General features: G+C 40.5%; 1 long non-coding RNA gene across 7 annotated transcripts in view; it reads left to right on the forward strand.

The window, feature by feature from the left end:
* The first annotated feature begins 1,209 nt into the window (after positions 1-1,209).
* Positions 1,210-21,123, forward strand: part of LOC106016529 (uncharacterized) — a 309,486-nt gene continuing 289,572 nt past the window's right edge. For all 7 annotated transcript variants that reach the window (XR_011809545.1, XR_011809542.1, XR_011809546.1 and 4 more), the window contains exons 1-2: positions 1,210-1,348; positions 1,932-2,069. This is a non-coding gene — a long non-coding RNA (uncharacterized lncRNA). The remainder of the gene's footprint in view (positions 1,349-1,931; positions 2,070-21,123) is intronic.

Consider the following 21,123-nt stretch of genomic DNA (forward strand, 5'->3'; position numbering starts at 1 on the left):
ATCTAGGGCAGGGAATTAGCAGTTACGTATAAGATATTAGATTTAGGTAGGTCCACAGCTCGGTGGCTTTACTCACTTAGATGCAAATACATTCACCTGAGTGTGCATAAATTCTTATTACTCTTTTAATACATCAATTTAACACTAAGCACAAGAATACTTAGGTGAATTATTTGTATTTTTTTTATTACTGTAGATAAATAAAATGGCTGACAATGTCATTGGGGTACTGTTTTACTGAGGATGAAGATGCAGTGCTATAGGATCTGCAAGGGGGAGATAGTTTTTGGCAACACAGGTCTGCAGTCAATTGGGAAAGGAGTTTATTACTGACAGAATTTTTATTATGCTGGCTGTAAGTTTATTAAGCACTATACTGCATAATTTCTGTCAGCATATTGTATCGTTTTCTGAGCCATATAATAATATTGCTTTGAACTTCTACAGTGTCTGCCATTTCTACAGCTTCCTAAAAAGTTATACCCACGTTAATTGTCACAGTACCTCAGAGCAGCAAAGAAATACTCTCATCCTGTTGTGATAATCATTATTACTTATAGCAGTCAAAGTGAAGTGAAATGAAAGACTCAAAATCAAGCTGAAAGTATGTCAGGTGCTGGGATTAGCACATTCGTGATCTTGTGTTTTTGCTCTTACAGTGACAGGTCTCAAAGCAGCTGGTCAGCAGTCCAGTTTGTAAGTCCCTTTTGCCTCATTTCTTCAGATATGACTGTATTTCCTGCTTCTATTCTTTGTCTTACCTTCTCTATGAACAAATTCTTTGGGGCAGCGTGTTTTTCGGCATGTGCTTTGCTCAGTGAAAGCATCTGGATTTTTGGGCAGCTGTGTTAATGAACCCCCAAGCCCTCCCAAACCATTACTGCCGTGTTTACAATGCAATGCAGGCAGTGTGCTGGCCACAACTTGGACAGGAAAACTTCAAGAGAAACCCAGGATACTGCAATCCATTGGGCTGGGTATTTCAGCAAACTGTGACTCTTCTGCATAGCCCATGTACCAGCTGAAGCTACAAAGTGATCCTTCTGAAGCACAGCAACAGCTCACCCATTTCAGCACAAAACAATCTCGCCTGCTCCTCATGGTGGGGCAGGTGAATGAGCGTAGGGAAAGAAAAACTCCCCCGGAGCAGCCCTCTTATCCTGTTGCCATAGCAGCTGTGTCCACAGCAGCAGGAGAGATTTCTGCAGAACGGCACTAGGTCTTTCCACTCCAGAGCTGTAGGCCTGTCAGACTCTGCCTCGACTCTCCCACACCAGTGTCCCGGCTCCCTGCCTGGGAAGCATGAATACAGCCGAGGGCTCTCAGCCTCATTGCCTGCCTCTCCCAGGTAAGCACTTCTGCTGCCTGCAGAGCCTTCTACTCCTGCTACAGAGACAAGAAATAAAAGAGGATTAGTATCTGACTTCTGTTCTGTTTACCATAGGATTCTTTAAACCACCACCCCCCGCTCACGCTGTAGACATAAATCCCAGAAAGCATGTATTCAGTTCTTCCTTCATCTGAAACCTTTCAGCCTTCATAATGGGCTTACAGCTGTAAAGATGTCAGCGGGACCAGTTGTATGCAGGCCCAATTTGCTCTGAGCAGGTCAGCGGGGGACCATCTTATAAGAGGGTCACTGACACCATTGTGTCTATTATTTAGTCAGGACTGCAAGGGTGACCTGCAGACTCAGATTTATCCTCTTTTTTATATCTTTATCTAAGAGCAAAAGTAACCCAAAAGATTTTTGTGTAGAGAGAAAAAAGATTTTTTTTCCCCTCAATTTCTTTCCACCTCTGTCAGTGTGGGCAAATGTTAAGATTAGTTTAGCTGGTTCTGCTGCAGACTTCCTTGGAGTCTTAAGGAAGTGATGAGCAGGGCTCCTCCTAATTGAAAAGGTTCTCTAACGAAGAGTTCTTCATTTTCAGGATGTTGACTTCCAAGATGCTTTCTTAAAAACTGTTGTTGACCTTGACCCCTCTTTTACATGAATGGAGTGGCCAGCAGCTGCTGACCTGCAGTGTGATTATCAGTGTCACGAGGAAACCTCGAGCAATTTGGAAAAGGTAAAGGTAAAATTTGATCCCTGAGCTATTAGTAGGACTAATCAGAAAGATAAGTTGATTACTCACAAATCAAGTTGACTAGAGGAAGAATTGTGGGGTGAACAGCACCTCCAAATCAGACCATGTGAAGCTGTAGCAATTATATTGTACCACAATGTGTTTTTTTTGTTGTTGTTGTTGTTTTTTTTTCTTTTTTCTACTTTAACTTGCCTATCTATATATCTCTCTCTCTCTCCCTCTCTTTTTCCTAAAGAGGACTATTTCAAATAACTTTGACTTTTGATAGGCTTTCTAAAAATAGTGCATGTTTCTAATACCACTACAGTAGAGAGAGGGAAAAGGCACTGGGACCTACTGTTTACCCAACAAAACAAAGTACAGAAGCAAATCTCAGTTAATAGTCCTGCTTTTATAAAAGGCAGAATTCAGTGCCCTAGCAAAGGGGGAAATACCTTAAGCAGATCATTGGTGAAATAAGTCAGTGAAGGAGACTGAAGTGAGCCTTGAGGGTGAAACACCTACACTGATGAGAAATAGGTTAAGTAATGCTCTGCTTTTTAATTATGTTAGAGCTGTAGGTGCTGAAGCTTGCTCATTAGCTGAGGCTGTAAAATGCCACATTTATTTTGTCATTATTCTTTCAAATATTTGCCTGATGGGCTTGTGAGATGTTTAGCTCTCTCTGCCTGAAATTCCCACTGGTTCTACCAAAGGAGGCTTCTCTGCCTGGCTCCATACTCAGAAATGTCAAATCCTCACTTGTTATCTCTACCTCTATTAAAACAGCACTTGGTACTAACCTTTATTGACCTAATCCTTGTGAAGAGAAACATCATGTCCTACTCACCCTTCTGCTGACCATCACAACTGATCTTACTCTGTAGGTCCTCTTCTCGTGAGCCCTGCAGGTCAGTCTGTCCTAGTGTCTTACTCCTCACACAGCTCTCCAGCCACCTGGGGCTGTTATCTCACTCAGTTCTCCTTCACAAAATGAGCATGTGGCAGCCTGGCTTTAGTTCAGGGCCTGACCTGCTCTTTTATTAATCAAGCAGTAACTGCCTTATATTAGGACTTAACCTAAGTTAATCTCCCTCTTCCAGATCTTTTCTTATCCCAACCATCCTTGAAGCATCATTTTACTTTGTTTTAGTGGCGGGCATCAGGACTTCTTGTTCAGGTACTTGGGCAACTCAGACAACAGTAAGTCTCTTTACCAGTCTTTTACAAGTGAAGGTCCTTTGGTATCAACAGGTTGTTTTGCGGGGCTCATATTTGATTCAGCTTTTGAGATGTAATGATATGACGGTTGTTGCTTTCTGTAAGTGCTCCCTTCAATTTTCTAAGAGCTTCCACCCAAATGAAAATGACAATGTTTCCATAACAACCTGACGGATGTGTTAACTTGCTATACAGCTTATGTGTATTGTACCTTCAGTATATTTCCAGTTCTATTAAAAACAGAAAATAATTTTAATAGCCAAGGTGCATTTTTCTTCCTGCTGATATTTTCACCTATTGAGTGGGTTGTGAATTAGCTGAATATTATCCTTCAGCCTTTAACAGTTGCCTTCTATTTGTAAGGTAATAACTGACTAGATTCCGAAAAGTCCATGAGGTATGAAACAAATGGATTTAAACATTGCAGTGTCCCCTACATCTCTCACCTGATATTTTTCCTGGTCTGATCATTATCTAATTCAGTAACAGACAAATGATCAGAGCTGTTTTGTATGGTTACTCGTGAATGTAATTTTGCATTTCATTTTTGGCATGTCGTAAATATTTCCTGGCAATGGATATATGCATTTCACTCCTGTGATTTTGGATTTTTGTTTTTTTGTTTCCTTGTGTTTGAAATCACTTCCAGTGCTCTTCGAAAAATGTGCTATGCAGCAATGCAATGCATTTTCCTAGTTTATTTTGGAGGTTTGATCTTTGTCTTTCCTTTGCTCCTGGTATCAGACAGTCTGTTTAGAATTGTGTTGGGGCAGTACAAAGGAATTGGAAGAGTGATGAAGAAGTATGCTGGCAGATGATTAGTAACTTACTAGGAATAAAGAATGTAGTTCTGTTAAGAATATCAACTAAAAATTAACTTCTCTTCAGGGATTAACTTGGAGAGCTTTTCTAATGTGTGTGCTTGTACATGCTCACAGTGAATTATTATTGCTAAATATAAAGAGAGGAGTAAAGCACTGAGGAGAAAACACAGGATTCCCCTGAATCCTCTGGATCTTTGCAAATATAAACAAGCTTGTAGGACAGACATTGCATACCACAAGAGGTGTCTGGAGATGTCTGTTTTTGATAGTTACAGTGCGTGCTATGCTTTCCTTGCAGAAGCTGTGTTAGTATGCAGGGCAAAATGTGTAGCTGGTTTCACTCATGTTGCCTCTGTGCTCTGAGCCAGGCAGTGCCTTCTGAAGAAAGGTTATGAACAGAGGAGGTGGTGACAGACTTACAAGGATCTAAATGTATCTTCAGGGAGGTTTGTATGCCAGGCCTGTGCCACTTTGGATTCAGACAATGGGCTCCTTTATTTCCGGAGTGATGAGCCCACACATTGGGCCATGCAGACATCATGTGCTTAGGGAGTTGTTTCTTCTTGCAGATACATCTTCTATAATCTGTCTAAACTATGGGTACTGTTTGTCCTGTAATCTGGCTCTAAATTAAGTATTTCACAGGTTTGCTTCTTTTAAGAGTCCTCATGTCCCACTGCTTCAGATGAATTACTTCATAGAATAGTTCTAGATACAATTCCAGAGAGGTCTGTAATGTATTGCTATACCTATTGATAGTGGAAACTATTCCTGCCCCTTTAACTTGCAGTCCAAGAAGCAACTTTTTTTGAGAATTGTTCTCTTTCTTCAATTTGTAGATGTGGTCATTCCATCTACTGACCATATGTAGCATAAATAGTATTTTTACAGAGAAATTTGTGTTTCAAGTTTAAGTGGAGAGCAAAAGGAATAATCAACAGCCTAAAGAAACATAAACTGTGAGGGAAAAAACAAAAAAGAGAAAACAATATATGACTGTTTGATCTTCTAATACATATATGCTTGCTGCAAGAGGAAGGCAAAAAATACATTTTCCATGCCCATGACACAAGTAGTAATAGTTTTAAGCTGCAATTCTGATTTCAGTTCACTCCAAGGCTAGTGAACCACTTGCATAAATGGCTTAGGAAGATGGTAGGGTCACAGGAGGTCTCTGTTACTGCAGGTATTGAAGTTAAGCTGGATAGATGTCCTTCAGGGACAGTAACTAGTCAGGCTGCATTGCGCATTGCTTGGAAGAAGGGTTGGAAGAGGCCCTTGCAAGGTCACTTCAGCAGAATGGTTCTGAGACTCTGTATTCTTGCAGGTTTAGTTTAACTAAATTTTACTCAGCCAAAAAATCACCACCCTGAATATAAAATTATAGGATAAATATTTTCCAGAATGGGATTAGGAGAGGGAATTGATGTTTTTCTGTGCTAACAGAAATGTATTTTACTTTTTTATTGTTGTTTTATTAGATAACTATGCATTTTTCCATGATTTAATGATACCAGATTTGATACCTTTTTCTCAGGTGTGTAGCTTTTCTTGTTCCAGAAAGAAACAGAAATCCCAGACTCTCCAAAGTTGTCATCTCTCTGAGCATGCTCCATTGCCTTGTGCTGCTTTTACATAACAGATCAGTCACTTATTTTTTCATAAAATGTGCTATGCGGTGTGATTTCCCCCATGAACTCCCTGTGACTCTCCACAAGCAGCAGTGCTGTGGGGCAGCTCTCTGATTGAAATGCAGGTGGCGCAAAAATCTGATGTAGGTTGGGCAGGGAGCCTGGCAGCAGAGTTGGGGACAGGCTGGGGAAGGACCTTGGCTCCAGGAATGAAGGAAGAGACTGATATAGGAGAGGGCCAGATGTCAAGCTTTAACATAAAATCACAGTTGAGTTGTGCCTTTTTTCTGAGCCTGACTTCACCATATTCCTTCTTTCTTCTTCATGACCTCGCTGATGCACATCATACGGGCTAACTCACAAGACCCTGACCATGACGTGTGTATTAGCCCCTTTCCATGGTCTCTAACAGGTCAGAAAACAGTTGGGTTATCTGCTCTGATAGTTAGTGATACAAATGTTATCTCTGAGTAAGGGAAACTTTAGGCTTATTTTTAATCTGTTGGACATCCTGCTTGGAAAGAGGATTAATTTTTCAGCTGCAGGAAAACCATGAAAAGGAAATCTTTTGTTGCTCTTTGACTGATTTTTACACTTACAAATGGAAACAATCAATTGAAGTTACCAGCCCAGAAATGTCTATCTTCAGTTTTTCCCACGTGAAAAATTTCCAGCCTAGAATGAGATCAACTTTATGAGAAAACTGAACTAGAATTCAGACGCTTGCACTAATAAGGTGGTATTTCTTCTTAGACCTCATCACTGTCACAGTGTGTTGGAAAGGCAGAAACTGAGTATTACTGTTAGGAAGTTTCTTTCTACTTCTTACAGCTTCCAAGACTTGTAATCAGAGCTGTCTGGATAATACTGATATCAATTTATATTTTTGAGTGTGACAGAATGAAGGAGTAAAGAGTATGTGTTGTTTCATGTAGTCATGTTTGCCAGTCCTGCAGTCATAATTTTGATTTATTTTGTTTTCCCTACAGTAATCAGTTAAAAAGGTGGAGTTTATGTTGGGTGTCTATTTAACGATCCTACTTGAAATCCTTCACTTTCATCTGGGAACATGATGTGGCAAAAAAAAAAAAAAAAAGATAAGAAGGAAAGGGAGCCAATAAGCAATGACATACCCTAAAATACAGTATCTTCCATAACAATTATGCTGTCTGCTTAGTATGGAAAATACCCTCTTATACTGCTTTTTCCTCATCATAATGATACAGGTGCAGGTAGGGCTTCCTTGGCTGGGACTATTGCTCCCATTATGTTTCCTCTCCACACCATTCCCTGGATCTATCCCACATGGCTCACATTCCTGTGTGTCTGGCACTGGGTGTGTGTCTGCTGCTCTCCCTCATCTCAGCCAAAGGGTTTGGTGGAAGGGGATGTCTGTTCTAAATTATCATTTCTTCTGCTTTATCCTTGATCTAAAAAAGAGGCTGTATTTGTTCAGATGCCAACAGGAACTTTTCCAGATGGGGAGGAATACCCAGACAGACTTTATAGCAGAAGGAACTAGATTGGTGTCTTAACTCCTTTGTCACGTGGGACGTACTCAAATTTTTGAATTCACTGTTAGTCCTCGGTAACTTTGTCTGATCTTGTTATACAGATAATGCACCTCACCAAACTGTGATCATTATTGTTTTTTTATGCTAGAAATAACCAAAAGCTTGGTGCAGTCCGGTAGCTTGGCTGAGAGGCCAGGCTCCAGTCTTGACTGAAGCTGATCAAAAGCCTGTATACAGAAAGGGGAGAAAGCAAATACACATTCAGCACCCATATGATCATTATAATCAGGTTTTCAGGTTCTGCATGTAGATGATAAGGGATTTAAAGCATAGTCCAGAAGGATCCTGGGAGAAGGAACACTTCAGTTATATACAAAATAGTCTCCTTGCAGCAGTCCTGTAGCTTCTAGTACTTTTGCCTCCTTGCTTTAACCTGCTTCTGTTATGGAGGGAAATGGCTCATTCTTTGGTTCTAATGGTAAACGAAGCTGATGAATGAAACCTGGATGCTGTTAGCTGAAATTAGTACCCAGTAAAAAAAAAAAAAGATCTGCACAAACAACTGTTTATTGCTATTTATACTCATGCAGCACATCAAAAAATAAATTTTGGGAATTCCTTTGTGAACAGACAAACCTGCCACAAACCTAATCTAGAATGTGTGCCAAGACTGGTATTTTTTTCAAGATTTACAATAGTTTGGTTATCTTCTGTTTCATCTTGGATGTCCACAAATCGATGGGGCCGGATGGGATCCACCCAAGGGTACTGAGAGAACTGGCAGAGGAGCTGGCCAAGCCCCTATCCATCATTTATCAGCAGTCCTGGCTATCGGGGGAGGTCCCAGCTGACTGGCGACTAGCAAATGTGACGCCCATCTACAAGAAGGGCCGGAGGGCAGACCCGGGGAACTACAGGCCGGTCAGTTTGACCTCAGTACCAGGGAAGCTCATGGAGCAGATCCTCTTGGGAGTCATGCGGCACTTGAAGGGCAAGCAGGCGATCAGGCCCAGCCAGCATTGGTTTATGGAAGGCAGGTCCTGCTTGACGAACCTGATCTCCTTCTACGACAAAGTGATGCGCTGGGTGGATGAGGGAAAGGCTGTGGATGTGGTCTACCTTGACTTCAGCAAGGCTTTTGACACCGTCTCCCACAGCATTCTCCTTAAGAAACTGGCTGCTCTTGGCTTGGACTGGCGCACGCTTCGTTGGGTTAGAAACTGGCTGGATAGCCAGGCCCAAAGAGTTGTGGTAAATGGAGCCAAGTCCAGTTGGAGGCCAGTCACTAGTGGCGTCCCCCAGGGCTCGGTGCTGGGGCCGGTCCTCTTTAACATCTTCATCAATGATCTGGATGACGGCACTGAGTGCACCCTCAGTAAGTTTGCAGATGACACCAAGCTAGGTGCATGTGTCGATCTGCTCGAGGTAGGAAGGCTCTGCAGGAGGATCTGGATAGGCTGCACCGATGGGCTGAGGTCAACTGTATGAAGTTCAACAAGGCCAAGTGCCGGGTCCTGCACCTGGGGCGCAATAACCCCAAGCAGAACTACAGGCTGGGAGAGGAATGGTTGGAGAGCTGCCAGGCAGAGAAGGACCTGGGAGTGATGGTGGACAGTCGGCTGAATATGAGCCAGCAGTGTGCTCAGGTGGCCAAGAAGGCCAACGGCATCCTGGCTTGTATCAGAAACACTGTGACCAGCAGGGCTAGGGAGGTGAGCGTCCCCCTGTACTCGGCTCTGGTGAGGCCGCACCTCGAGTACTGTGTTCAGTTTTGGGCCCCTCGCTACAAGAAGGACATCGAGGTGCTTGAGCGGGTCCAAAGAAGGGCGACGAAGCTGGTGAGGGGCCTGGAGAGCAAGTCCTATGAGGAGCGGCTGAAGGAGCTGGGCTTGTTCAGCCTGGAGAAGAGGAGGCTCAGGGGTGACCTTATTGCTCTGTATAAGTACATTAAAGGAGGCTGTAGCGAGGTGGGGGTTGGCCTGTTCTCCCATGTGCCTGGTGACAGGACGAGGGGGAATGGGCTAAAGTTACGCCAGGGGAGTTTTAGGTTAGATGTTAGGAAGAATTTCTTTACTGAAAGGGTTGTTAGGCACTGGAACGGGCTGCCCAGGGAGGTGGTGGAGTCACCATCCCTGGAAGTCTTCAAAAGACGTTTAGATGTAGAGCTTAGGGATATGGTTTAGTGGGGACTGTTAGTGTTAGGTTAGAGGTTGGACTCGATGATCTTGAGGTCTCTTCCAACCTAGAAATTCTGTGAAATTCTGTGAAATTCTGTCTTTTCCCAATTTGCATTTGCACTTAGTTAACACTGATGCAGAAAGCACCACCCTGTTGCAGGTGGAGGGAATTAAGCAATTTTCATCCTCAGCAGAGGCAGTGAAAAGGAGAAGTCTCATAAAAAAGCCTCCTAACTGGAGAGTGAGAAACTGCCTCGAAGTGCTGAGGCTGGCATGAGCAGCTGTATGTACTTGCTCTAAACACCACCCTGAGCAAAAGGAAGGCCCTGGAAAAAATTGCTTTGATGCTTTAGTTAAGGTGAGGAGGACTAAAGGTGCTTTCACTGGAGGCTGGGTGGTTCTTTTCAGGCACAGCTCTAGATAGTGAAGAAATGTATGTCTCTGCTTGTTGGAGAGTTTCAGGGGGTTTTGTGATGCCGAGGCGAAGTACCTTCTGAAAAGAAAACGTAAACAGGGACAGGGTCAAAGTGCCTGTAACACTTTTCAGAATGCAGTTTTTCTACTGTCCTAGAGCAGACAAACCTGCACTGATGGGTAATGTGTGAGAAACGGCACCTTGTCTCTCGACACTACAATTACCTTCCCATGTGCTTCACTTAAATAGTAAAGCAACCAGTCATCAAATCCAGCCTCACAAAATACTGATAATCCCCACAGAGATATGCAAAGAAAGGGAATCTCTGCTTTTTTGCAGCCCTGCCTAATGTAGCCCTAGAGGAATGTGTTTCAGTATTTGATTTTGTCCTTTTCTACCAGTAGAACAGTTCTTGGCCATTTTGTTTTTGGATGCGCTGGGTCCATGTGAGAACGAACTCTCTGTATGGTTGTAGGCATTCTCTGACTACAAACATAGTTTTCCTCATGCCTGTTTTCACTCATGTCCAGAGTTGGAATGCTTTATTTGTGTACATTTTTTAAAAAGCAACTTCAATCAAATTAATATAAAGATTGGCATGAGTAAAAATATAATTGTGGTCAGAGAACACCTACATACATGGGGCTGGTACTCCTTTACACTCACTGGGACTCGTGTGCTATACCAGAGCTACAATCATGTAAGGCTGTGGGGTGTGTGCATGTGTGTGTAGAAATATCCTGTTGAGTTTCACCTCTGTTCTATCTAATTTGCTTGGTCTTCTGCAGCCTATATTATTTTTCTAAGTAAAAGGAAACAATTTGCTTGCTAACAATACAATGGCTTAAATAGACCTTCAGGTATAGATTTTCTATAAACCAAGAAACCAGCCCAGCTTATCTGTTGGCTTTTAATTCTGAAATTTATTAGCTTTCTGCATCCATTGCAGATACAAGCACGGTCTTAATTGCTCCATTTTTATTCTCACAGAAAATGCAGTAAATCTTAATGGTTGTGCTTCAAACATTAAGAGGCAATATAGTAGCTGTAGGAGAAAAGTATTCAAAACGCATTAAATTAGTAAATGCTTAATAATGTTTTCAAGCTGTTCATCAGAATTTATTTTAAGTTTGAAAGAGAAAATGTCCAAAAAATTCTTAGAAGTGCCATCTGAATGGAATACTTTCCCCTACAACCTTGATAGTTCCTTAAAATATTTTCTCCCTTCTTCCTTCCCTTCCGAGATTTTCAGAACTGTGAAAACAATATTTTTTTACTTTAATTATAATCCTAGTTGAGAATGTGTTCTGTTGTTTTGGCTACATTACCAGCTCACACACTGTTTGTTTATAGCTCTCTGAAAAGCCATTTTAATAAGGTCAGATTTGCAATTTAAATTAACTTTAATATTTCTTGCAAACTCCAGCTCTGTTTGTTTATGCAAGGGGTAAACATACCGGGAATTTATTGTTTTAAAAATACATTCTTTTGTTTTATTTTCAAATTGGTACTCGTCAGGTAATAAACAATCTTGACTATATACTTTGCTGTGTGAAAAGGAAGAAAACTTTTTTTGGAGGGGTGGGGTGGGGAAGGGGGAAAAGAACATGGGTGAGTGAGAAAGAATGAAATCAGTTATTCAAAATGGGAATTTCAACCAGAGAAACAATTCACAATAAGCAATTTATTTTACAAATTAAAACCTTTTTCCTGCTGCGGAATTTCTTCTTGGGTACAATGAGCAATTTATTTTACAAATTAAAACCTTTTTCCTGTTGCAAAATTTCTTCTAGGGGACAATGAGCACTATATTTTACAAATTGAAACCTTTTTCCTATTGCAAAATGTCTTCTAGAGCACTGTAGCTTTAAATGAATTTTACTATTAGGATTTGTTAAATCTTTTGTATAAACAAATGTGTACCCTTGGATATCTTATGACTATTCACTGGGAATTTTTATTCCCATACTGGAACTGAATCTTAACATTGGACAGTCGGTCATCCACATTATAATACAGCTTCTTGTTTTTAAATTAGATGACCTGAACTTCTCTTTCATCAATAAAATTTCTTTCATCCCTATCTATATCAACTGTAGATGTTTTCAAAGCTTAGTATTTTAATAACTAATACTACGCTCTTCAAAAGACACTACTGTGAAGCCTGGACATTAAACAAAATTCAGTTTTGCTATTAACTGAATTTTCAAGTCAAGAATTTCTCTTCTTCTGACTTCCATATGAATGTATTTTATGTAGCACAAATCCTGTGGTAGGCTGCCAGCAAGAATGTGAACATCACCAGATGAATTTCTGATGAGAAGTTCCTGAAACAGTATGAAATAATTGCTTTCATTTTTTACTACCTTTGTTGAACAGTTTGATATTGCCTGTTTTATGTAAAACCCATGCAACTGTCGCACTGTAGATCATAGGCATGGTGTAATTCACACCGCTTTGAGCTAGTGGAGTAATTGCATCAGCTCAGTGGCAACAAGAGTTGCTGAGTGGTTTGGGTGCTGGAAATAAATACAAAACACGTTCCTGTGTGGAAGCATAGTTTGCATGCAAAGACATAGATTTTCAGTTACTGCAAATTGATGCTGCTCACCTGATTTACTCCCACCGGTGAAGGCTGCAACTTCTCCAGCTCTTCACATCCTTGCACAGGCACACAAGGTCCTCCCTACGTTTTTGTTTTCAGCTTAACGCTACTCCTGGTAGAAGTGGCAGTCAAATCTGCAGGGCTCAAAATTCTTGATCTTCAAAGACAGCCAGAGGCAAACTGTGGGGTTTTGTGCCTGTGGGCATTTATTAGCCAAGATTACCCTACACCTTGCTGGTAAGGAGGAAGGCTGTTTGCTAACAAAGCTAGCCATGGAAAAAGGCTCTGCATTATGTTGCCTGAATTATTTCAGAGACGCTGGTTTAAGGCCCCTGTCGACCCCCCCTCCCCCCCCCCTTTTTTTTTTTTTTTTTTTGTGTGTGTGTGCATGTGTGTGCCTATTTGCCTTTTTTAAAATGGAGATAAACATGGACCCCCTTCTTGTGAGGTTAAATGAGTAAAGGTGTGAAAAACTTGGCAGCTCTTTTGGGTGTGAGGAGGGAAGAGAGGAGAAAGCTTCATGAAAATATCAAAGCAAGAGAACACAGGATGCTAATAACAGAGACACAGAGGTGATATTCTGGATTTGTTTCCCTTAAAGCTTGCTCTGTTTTGTTGTTTTTAAGAGAATTTCAACCTGCTTTGAAGAAATACAGCTCTTGAAATCATTTGTTGCTGGCAGCAGCAGCAGGAAGAAGGAAGCAAGGGCATGAGTGGGATTTTCAAAGTAGTGTTGGCTTCTGCCCTGCTTTGTCCCAATTTGTCTGGAAATAGCTATGGCAGAGACATGGATGGTGATGAGGGAGGGACAAGGCCTACGGATCTATCTTGTACCTACTGAGACTGAAGAGATTTTTGGGCCATGAGAAGACTGACCCAGACACATTCAGTGAGCTCTGTCTGAAATTAAATTTCTTCATAGAAATACATGAGTTTTCAGTAAATTCTTTCCAAGAATATTTCTGAGGTGGAATTTGGGTCAGACCACACTGGAACAGTGAAGCACCAGCCTTTGTTGGGGCAGCCAGAAGTTTGGTCCTTAGGACATAGGTCTAAAATCCGGAGTACTCACAAAGCCATCCAGCTGGCCTAAACCATATGTTGTTGGACATTCTGGGGAAGTAGGCTGAAAAAAAAAAACAACCATCTAAAATAATTGAAAATCCACAGCTTCTCTTGATGTGCAATGAAAACTCCTTTCAAAACCCTGGCTCTTTGACAGGAAAGAAGTATTGTTTTCTGATCAATCTGAAATACAAGCTGCCTCCACAGAGTTTCTTTCTGCTGTCGCAAGAGAGAAAAATTAGATGGGTAGGAAAGATAAATTTCCCAGCAGACTGTCCAGGAGTTTGACACGGGCATAAGGGAGAAGTGGATGATTTCTTCCCTGGGGCTTCTGCTCTTGAAAAAATGCCACTCTGATGGTTTTCCTCTATTATACCCAGTGCATCAGAGCTTGCTGCCACATACCTGTGCATCTTCTTAATGGGGCATGGTAATTCTGTTTCTGGCTGAGTCTATTAATATATTTCATAATTATCCATGCCATTTTTCTCTTTATTCCCTGTCTAGCTGTGCATTGCTTAGGGCTATGGCACCATAGTTTTCACCTGGTGGATTCTAACTGTTTGTTGCCTGTATCATTGTAGGATATATTTAATAATTTGTTCAGACCTTGGAGGTTGAAGGGAGAGGTTAATCGCATTTAAAATGTAACATCTGTCAAAGCATTTAAAATCCAATTTAACAGTTCCACTACCTGACTCTTTCTGTGTACACAAACAGAAAAAAATAGTTAAATTACACAAAATGTCTTGATGAAACATTACCCATGCTACAATCCACCCTTAATAAATCAGTGGGAAGTGATGGGCTTGGCCTTGGAATGCTGTTACACTGTAAACATCATTAAGGGAATAAAATTGCTTCAAACATTGTTAATGAAAGTTTTTGCAATGTGAAGAAATTAGAAATGATTAAAATTACTCCTTGGTCAGGTTAGAAATCAAAATGAACCATGCTACAAAATTCCAAACTACATCTAATCTCTTGAAAAATCTTAGGGTAAATGTTAAATGTTTCCAGCTGGATCAGCCTATTTCTGGGAGTAAGACAACATTTAGAAAAGAATTCCCCCGCTTCTAGTATTGCATTTTTTATCAAAGCAGTTTTTGTTTCCTGACCTGTATTTCCTCCAGCCTGACTTCTTGAGTCTCTCATCTGTGCTGGCAAGAGGGAAAACTGAAGCTAACTGTGTATCTCTACTTCAGACGATCCTTCTTGAAAGCTCATGCTGTGGATATATGGGGAAAAATCAGTAAATCTCATCCTTCAGGATTCCTAGTTTAGGACCAATATCTTTAGTGACTTTCTATGTGTTCGTTCAGCTTATATTCTGATGCTTTGTTTCCATCAATATCTTCTGTTTACATCCAGTTCTGAGTCTGTTGATGACTTTAATCTAAAATGGGGCTTAAAATTATCTGTAGTTGGAGGATTGAGTTTGAAAACTCAAACGAAAGTGCACTGGAGAAATTTCAAGAATGTATGCTGTTCTCTGACTCAAAAATATGAACTATTGCCAAATGTCAGTGAGAATTTCTCCATGGCTATACTCATTATTATTATATATATATATTTAAGACAAACTGAATAATGGCCATTGTTGAGAGCAAAGTGCCAATCTTGATCAACAAGTAAAACCATTCACCTGAGGAAATGCTGTCTCAACGTTCATCTGTTGAGTTATCCATTATTGCTCATATTTTTACATGTTCTTTCTCATAAAGGGTTGGATATAGGTTTTTTATTCTGCTTTTCCCTGTTCTCCCTTTCCACTAGTAAATCAACATCTCTAACTAATTACTCTTTTTACATCATTCTGCCTTATAAGATAGGAATGTTGATTGTGATTGTCTAACTGCATGTCGTGGTTTAACCCGGCCAGCAGCTAAACACCACGCAGCCGTTCGCTCACCCTCCCCCCTCCCTCTCTGGGACGGGGGAGAGAAATGGAAAGTGAAGCCCGTGAGTTGAGATAAAGACAGTTTAATAAGACAGGAAAATAATAATAACAAAATAATAATAACAATAATAACAATAATAATAATATGGTGACAATAGGGAAATAATAATAATATGTACAAACAAGTGATGCACAATGCAATTGCTCACCACTTGCTGACCGATGCCCAGCCTAACCCCGAGCAGTCCGGCCCCATTCCCCCGGTTAGCCACCCCTATATATTGTTTAGCATGACGTCAGATGGTATGGAATACCCCTTTGGCTAGTTTGGGTCACCTGTCCTGGGTCTGTCCCCTCCCAGCTCTTACTGCACCCCCAGCCTGTCCGTTGGCAGGACAGAGCAAAAGGCTGAGATGTCCTTGGCTTAGTATAAGCACTGCTCTGCAACAATTAAAGCATCGGGGTGTTATCAGCACTCTTCTCATCCTAAGCCAAAACACAGCATTCCACCAGCTACTAGGAAGAAAATTAATTCTGTGCTAACTGAAACCAGGACACTGCATAATAAACAGTAGGGTTGTGTTCAAGAGGGACCAAGCAGAAACTCTATGTCTTTTTTGCTCAACCATGCAATATCATCCCAGTGGAAAGAACACTGATATTCTGCCTTTTGAAATGTATTGCATAACCATATTTAAGCATCCCAAGCTGAATAATGCAGAGAGGAAGGAAGTGGTTATGATCTCTGAATTAGCTGTGGAGCAGAAGCAGGGAGTGACATAAACCATCTCTTAGACTGGAATGTGCCTATCAAGCTGCTCCAAACTTTGCTCGCAAGCAGAAGCTGTAAGATGTCTTAACCCCTATCAGGTTAGAACCTCCTTATTGTCTAAAGGCCAGTGTCCCAGTGACAAGAGCACTGGCTCTAAAGTGGGGACCCTGGTATTGTACTCCAGAGTTTGCCACTGACTCTACTTGACCTTACTTCAGTTATTTAAATTCTCTGTCTTATATTACCTATAAAATGAAGATAATTTTACCCACTTTATATGGATGTTGAGATTTATGTCTATCTTTTTTGTTAATGTCAGTTCTGTGTGATCTGTAGCAACCAGGCTGCTTGTCATTATGCTCTTGTCCTATATTTCACAAGCCTTTGGTGATAAGCACTATTGTAATTAGTCTTAAACTGGGCATATTTTGGCATTCCTTTCCCAAAGACACTTCCTCATTCACTATTCATCCCCTTGTCATAGCACTGCATCAGTACACAATGATCAATCATTGCAAAGTAACATATGCCAGCTCCTAAAGAAGTTGAGCCAACAGCACTCAGAATAAGTGAGTTTCTTAACATAACACATGGCTGATAAAATGGGAAAGATAAATGAAGCCCATAATTCCTTCACTGTTTGCACTTTCTGGTAGTGAGGCATACCAAGTTGCTGAGTAGGATTTTAAATGAGCCCCCCTTACTATTTGTCATAAAAAATACTGGTTATATAAAATAAAGTGAAAGCAACCTTTAAAAATGAAGTGTAACCAAGTACTACAATTAAATGAGATCACTTTCCTCTTAGGTTTGTTGCTTTCTATCAGACCTTATGTAACGAGAATTGAAATTAAATTAAAAAATTCTCTGGAGCAGCAGAAAATATAAATGTAAAATGCTGTTAATGCTCTTTCACTACACAGTGGTTATCATCGTGGCTGTCATTGGGTTTGCTACCGGAGTTGTTAAAGAGCTGATTAGATGAAGCATTTTTTCCAGAAGGAGCATGCACATATTAATGTATTTTTGTCCATTTTTTCGTCAATCAATTTTGAATTCACTTAAGTATTGTAGGTTTGTCTCACAGGATCTCAGAATTTATTGGTTTTCTGCTTGAACACAGGTCAGCTATCATGAGAAAGAGCAGAAGGGGAATCGAAGTTGCAGACAGCATGGAAAACTGCTGATGGGATGGGATGTGCAAAAATTTGAGTATGACTCAACTGTGTCTAGAGAAAGATAGGTGGGAAGAATGGGAAAAGAGGTATTTCCACTATCCTATGCAGGAACTGTTCTTGCAAATTCTTTGGCTTTATTGTTCTGATACAGAATGCAGCCCTTGCAACAGCTTTAAGAGGATAATGTTTTAAAGGACAGTGTTTGAATTCACAGATGAGAGATTTTGAGGACCTTGTGTCATTTTCCAAATCCACAGACAGTCTGAGAGATTTGTATGGTTTCAGGGTCAAGGAAGTGTCCTTTCTCTGCTTGTTATATCATTTAGAAAGAACAAATAATATACATAGCTCAGTAAGCTGCAAACATCTGGTAGGAGCTGTGGTCTGGGAAATTTCACCTAGCAGCTTATTTTTTCATTTACTTTTTGATGTATGTTGTGCAACATTAGGAGTCCTGAGTTATGAATATTGAAGATTAAGTTGGTAAAGAGAGAGATTTTATAAGGTGAATAAAATTTAAAAAATGAAGGGCATTTCTGGGCTTCTATACAGATATATCATTCTCTTAAGGAGTAATACTTTAAGACTTTGTTGAAAGATTTTGCATAACAGAAACTCATCTTAACACAACATCATAAAAGAGACAAGACAAAGTTTGATTAAAATCCAATTTTATTAAAAGCTAATAGATTTTTAAGGCCAGAAGGGATCATTATGATAATCTAATCTGATTTACAGCAGGCCATCAATTTTTAGCTAATATTTCCTATTTTAAGATGGATACCTGCACTTTATCAATACTGTTCTTTTCCTTTTTCTCTTTCTTTCTTCCACTTCCTTTTTCTTCTTCCTCCTCCTTCCTTTTTTTCTTCTTCCTTCTTTTTTTTTTTTTTTTTTTTTTTTTTTCCCCTTTAACACAGGCAATCTCAATTTAATGTAACCAGGTAATGGAGATGTTGTTGCAGCCTTTGATAACAATTTCAACATTGAAGAAGTTCTGTTAACAAGAGCATGATTTGATGGGATCTTGACTGGTGTAACCAGTGGTGGAAGATTTCTTGTGTTAGCGGTGGTTATCCTGAGTGATGCGTGGGATGGGTTTTATATGTGTATATACTTGCTTTGGCCACGCATTGCTGCTAACCAAGCCTAGTCTTGATTTTCTGGACTTGTTGAGCTATAGTGCTATAAACAACATATTCTAGAGTGTTGGAATGCACATATATGCATACGTACATGAATACACAAACACACCAACCATGGTGGGTCACAAAGTGTCAAAGGTTTTCCTGAAATGAAAGCCTTCTTTCTAAAATGGATTTCTGTCAGTGAATTTAGTGTCAATTAGATGTTGAAGTCTGTTTACCTAAACAGACCATTTCCTTTAAGGGTAAATGCTTGTGTCTCCCCTTGGGAAGTAATACTTCTGGGGTTCCCACTCCAATCCAGTTCCAAAAGTGTCTGCATTTATACCACCATGTTATCCAAGTATGATTTAGGTGGCTGTGAAATTGCTTTGGAAGAGGGAAGATTTTTTTTTAAATCAAACAAACAAGCAAAAAGATCGCCTAATTCATACAGAGCTTTACTGGGTAAGATGTAATTCAGGCTATGAATTTTTTACTAATTTTTGATGACTTACTGCTGGCTTCTTCCTGACACTTAAGATCTTTCCATGCCAGCCTCTCCAGTTGTGATCTGTAGCGGTTCCCATGTCAGTGATTGAGCTTCACTCTATTGAACACAGCTGCACATACAGAGCAGCATCAAATCACTCTATTATATATGTCAAGTTGGGAAGGAAAAAGAAATATTTCCCTTGGCTTTTTACTTCTGATGTATGCCGCACAGATAACTCTCATACCAACTGTTTCACTTCTTCTTTTTTTTTTTTTTTTTTAATATATATATTTCCAGGCAGGATAAACTTGGGCTTTGAGGACTAGGTTGGTAGGTTGATAAACACTTATAGTTCAGTGCAGCAACTAGGAAACCACTGAGGAAGTTTCTAGTTATTGTTATGTCACATATTTGGAAGATTGTCATGATATTTAGTGCAGAATTCTCATATTTAATTTGCAAAAATGCAAGATTGCTCAATCTAGAAGAGATCTCCTACTAGGCCATTCAGGGACTTAAATAATCATTTTTACCCTATTTAGCATAGGAAGTGTTTGCCCACCCATGTTTGTGGACATAAATCTACCTTCCCTGCTTTGCAGAAACTTTCCAAGTAAGGCGTATCTGCATATGGATAGCTGCAGTGATGAAGCAGCTGAAGCAGGAGAGAAGGATTTTCTCTCTCTTCCTTCCAATCTCTCACAGAAGACGTGTGTTGCTCTATAAATTACTGAATTAGAAGATACCTGTGTTTGAGAATTACATCAAAGAATGTCAGAGCAGTTCCAATGGCTGAGTGAATATTGTAACCAGGACATCCTGTCAGTAATGAATTAGATTAAAGTACATTTTACTAATATTTCTGATGACTCTTTCTGAAAATCCATGTCACATAACTGAGCTGTAAATTCTAAATATACTCTTAATGTCCTTGTATAGAATCACAGAATATCCTGACTTGGAAGGGACCCACAGTGGTCTTTGAGTCCAACTCCTGGGTCTGCACAGGACTACCTAAAAATTAAATGATATGTCCAAGAGTGTTGTCCAAAGGCTTCTTGAACTTCAGCATGCATGGTGCCATGGCCACTTCCCTGGGAAGTCTGTCCCAGTGCCCGATCACTCTCTGGGTGCAGAACCTTCCCCTAACCCCCAGCCTGACCCTTCCCTGTCCCAGCTCCATGCCGTTCCCTTGGGTCCTGGCAATGTCCACAGAGAGCAGAGCTCAGTGCCTGCCCCTCTGCTCCCCTTGTGAGGGAGCTGCAGGCCACCATGAGGCCTCAGTCTCCTCTTGTAGGTACTGTATTCAGTGGAAGTGAGCAAAAAGCCCATCCTGAGGGATGCTTTGCTAAACAGATTTAAAAAATATTGTTATTTTACCATCCATGTCTTTTTGGCAAGAACTTGTCTTCACGTGCAATATCTCTTGCCCAGTTTCTGCTTCCTACACTGCTCTCAGAGCAGGTTTCTGAAGTCAGTGCAAAGTATCCTTTTGATGATAACAGGTTAAGTCTCTGGTATGGTATGCTCTGAAGGATTATCATTACAGGAAGAAGTGAGATTGAATTGCTTCTGAAGCTGTTTGTGACCCTTTCTTTTGGCTCATTTTCTTCACAAACCCCAAGTCCTTTTCAATTGTTGCAGTACCGTGAACAATATTTTTTCTTTCATGTACAGACTCCTAAAATATATTTTTCTCCATTTTTCAGTTTGTTTTTTTTTTTTTTTTGGCAAGCTGTACAAAATCCTTGTATATAACTACTGATTTAAAAGCATGATATCATGCTTGTAAAGTTAGGCAGTCAGAACCAGGAGTCTTCAGATGCCATCTTTATGTGCATGGTTCTTAAAATATGTTTTTTAAATATGGAAGTGTACCATTTTTCATGTAGGAGCTCTGCCTCGTTATTGCCAGGGAGTGATGTTTGTTTCCTTTCTGAGGACTTTTCAGCCCAGGCTTTATTTCAGCTTATCAAGCAGACCACATAACATCTCTTCCAGCGTTCCCTGCCTGACACCTCTTTCAGCTTCTGGCATGGGTTAGGCAAGGCTTCTCACTGTAGTGGGTTTACGTGGCAAGGTTTTGGTAGCAGGGGGCCATAGGTGTGTTTCTGTGAGAAGGATCTAGAAGCTGC

This window comes from Anas platyrhynchos, chromosome 5, assembly GCF_047663525.1.
Source record: "Anas platyrhynchos isolate ZD024472 breed Pekin duck chromosome 5, IASCAAS_PekinDuck_T2T, whole genome shotgun sequence".
Lineage (NCBI taxonomy): Eukaryota > Metazoa > Chordata > Aves > Anseriformes > Anatidae > Anas > Anas platyrhynchos.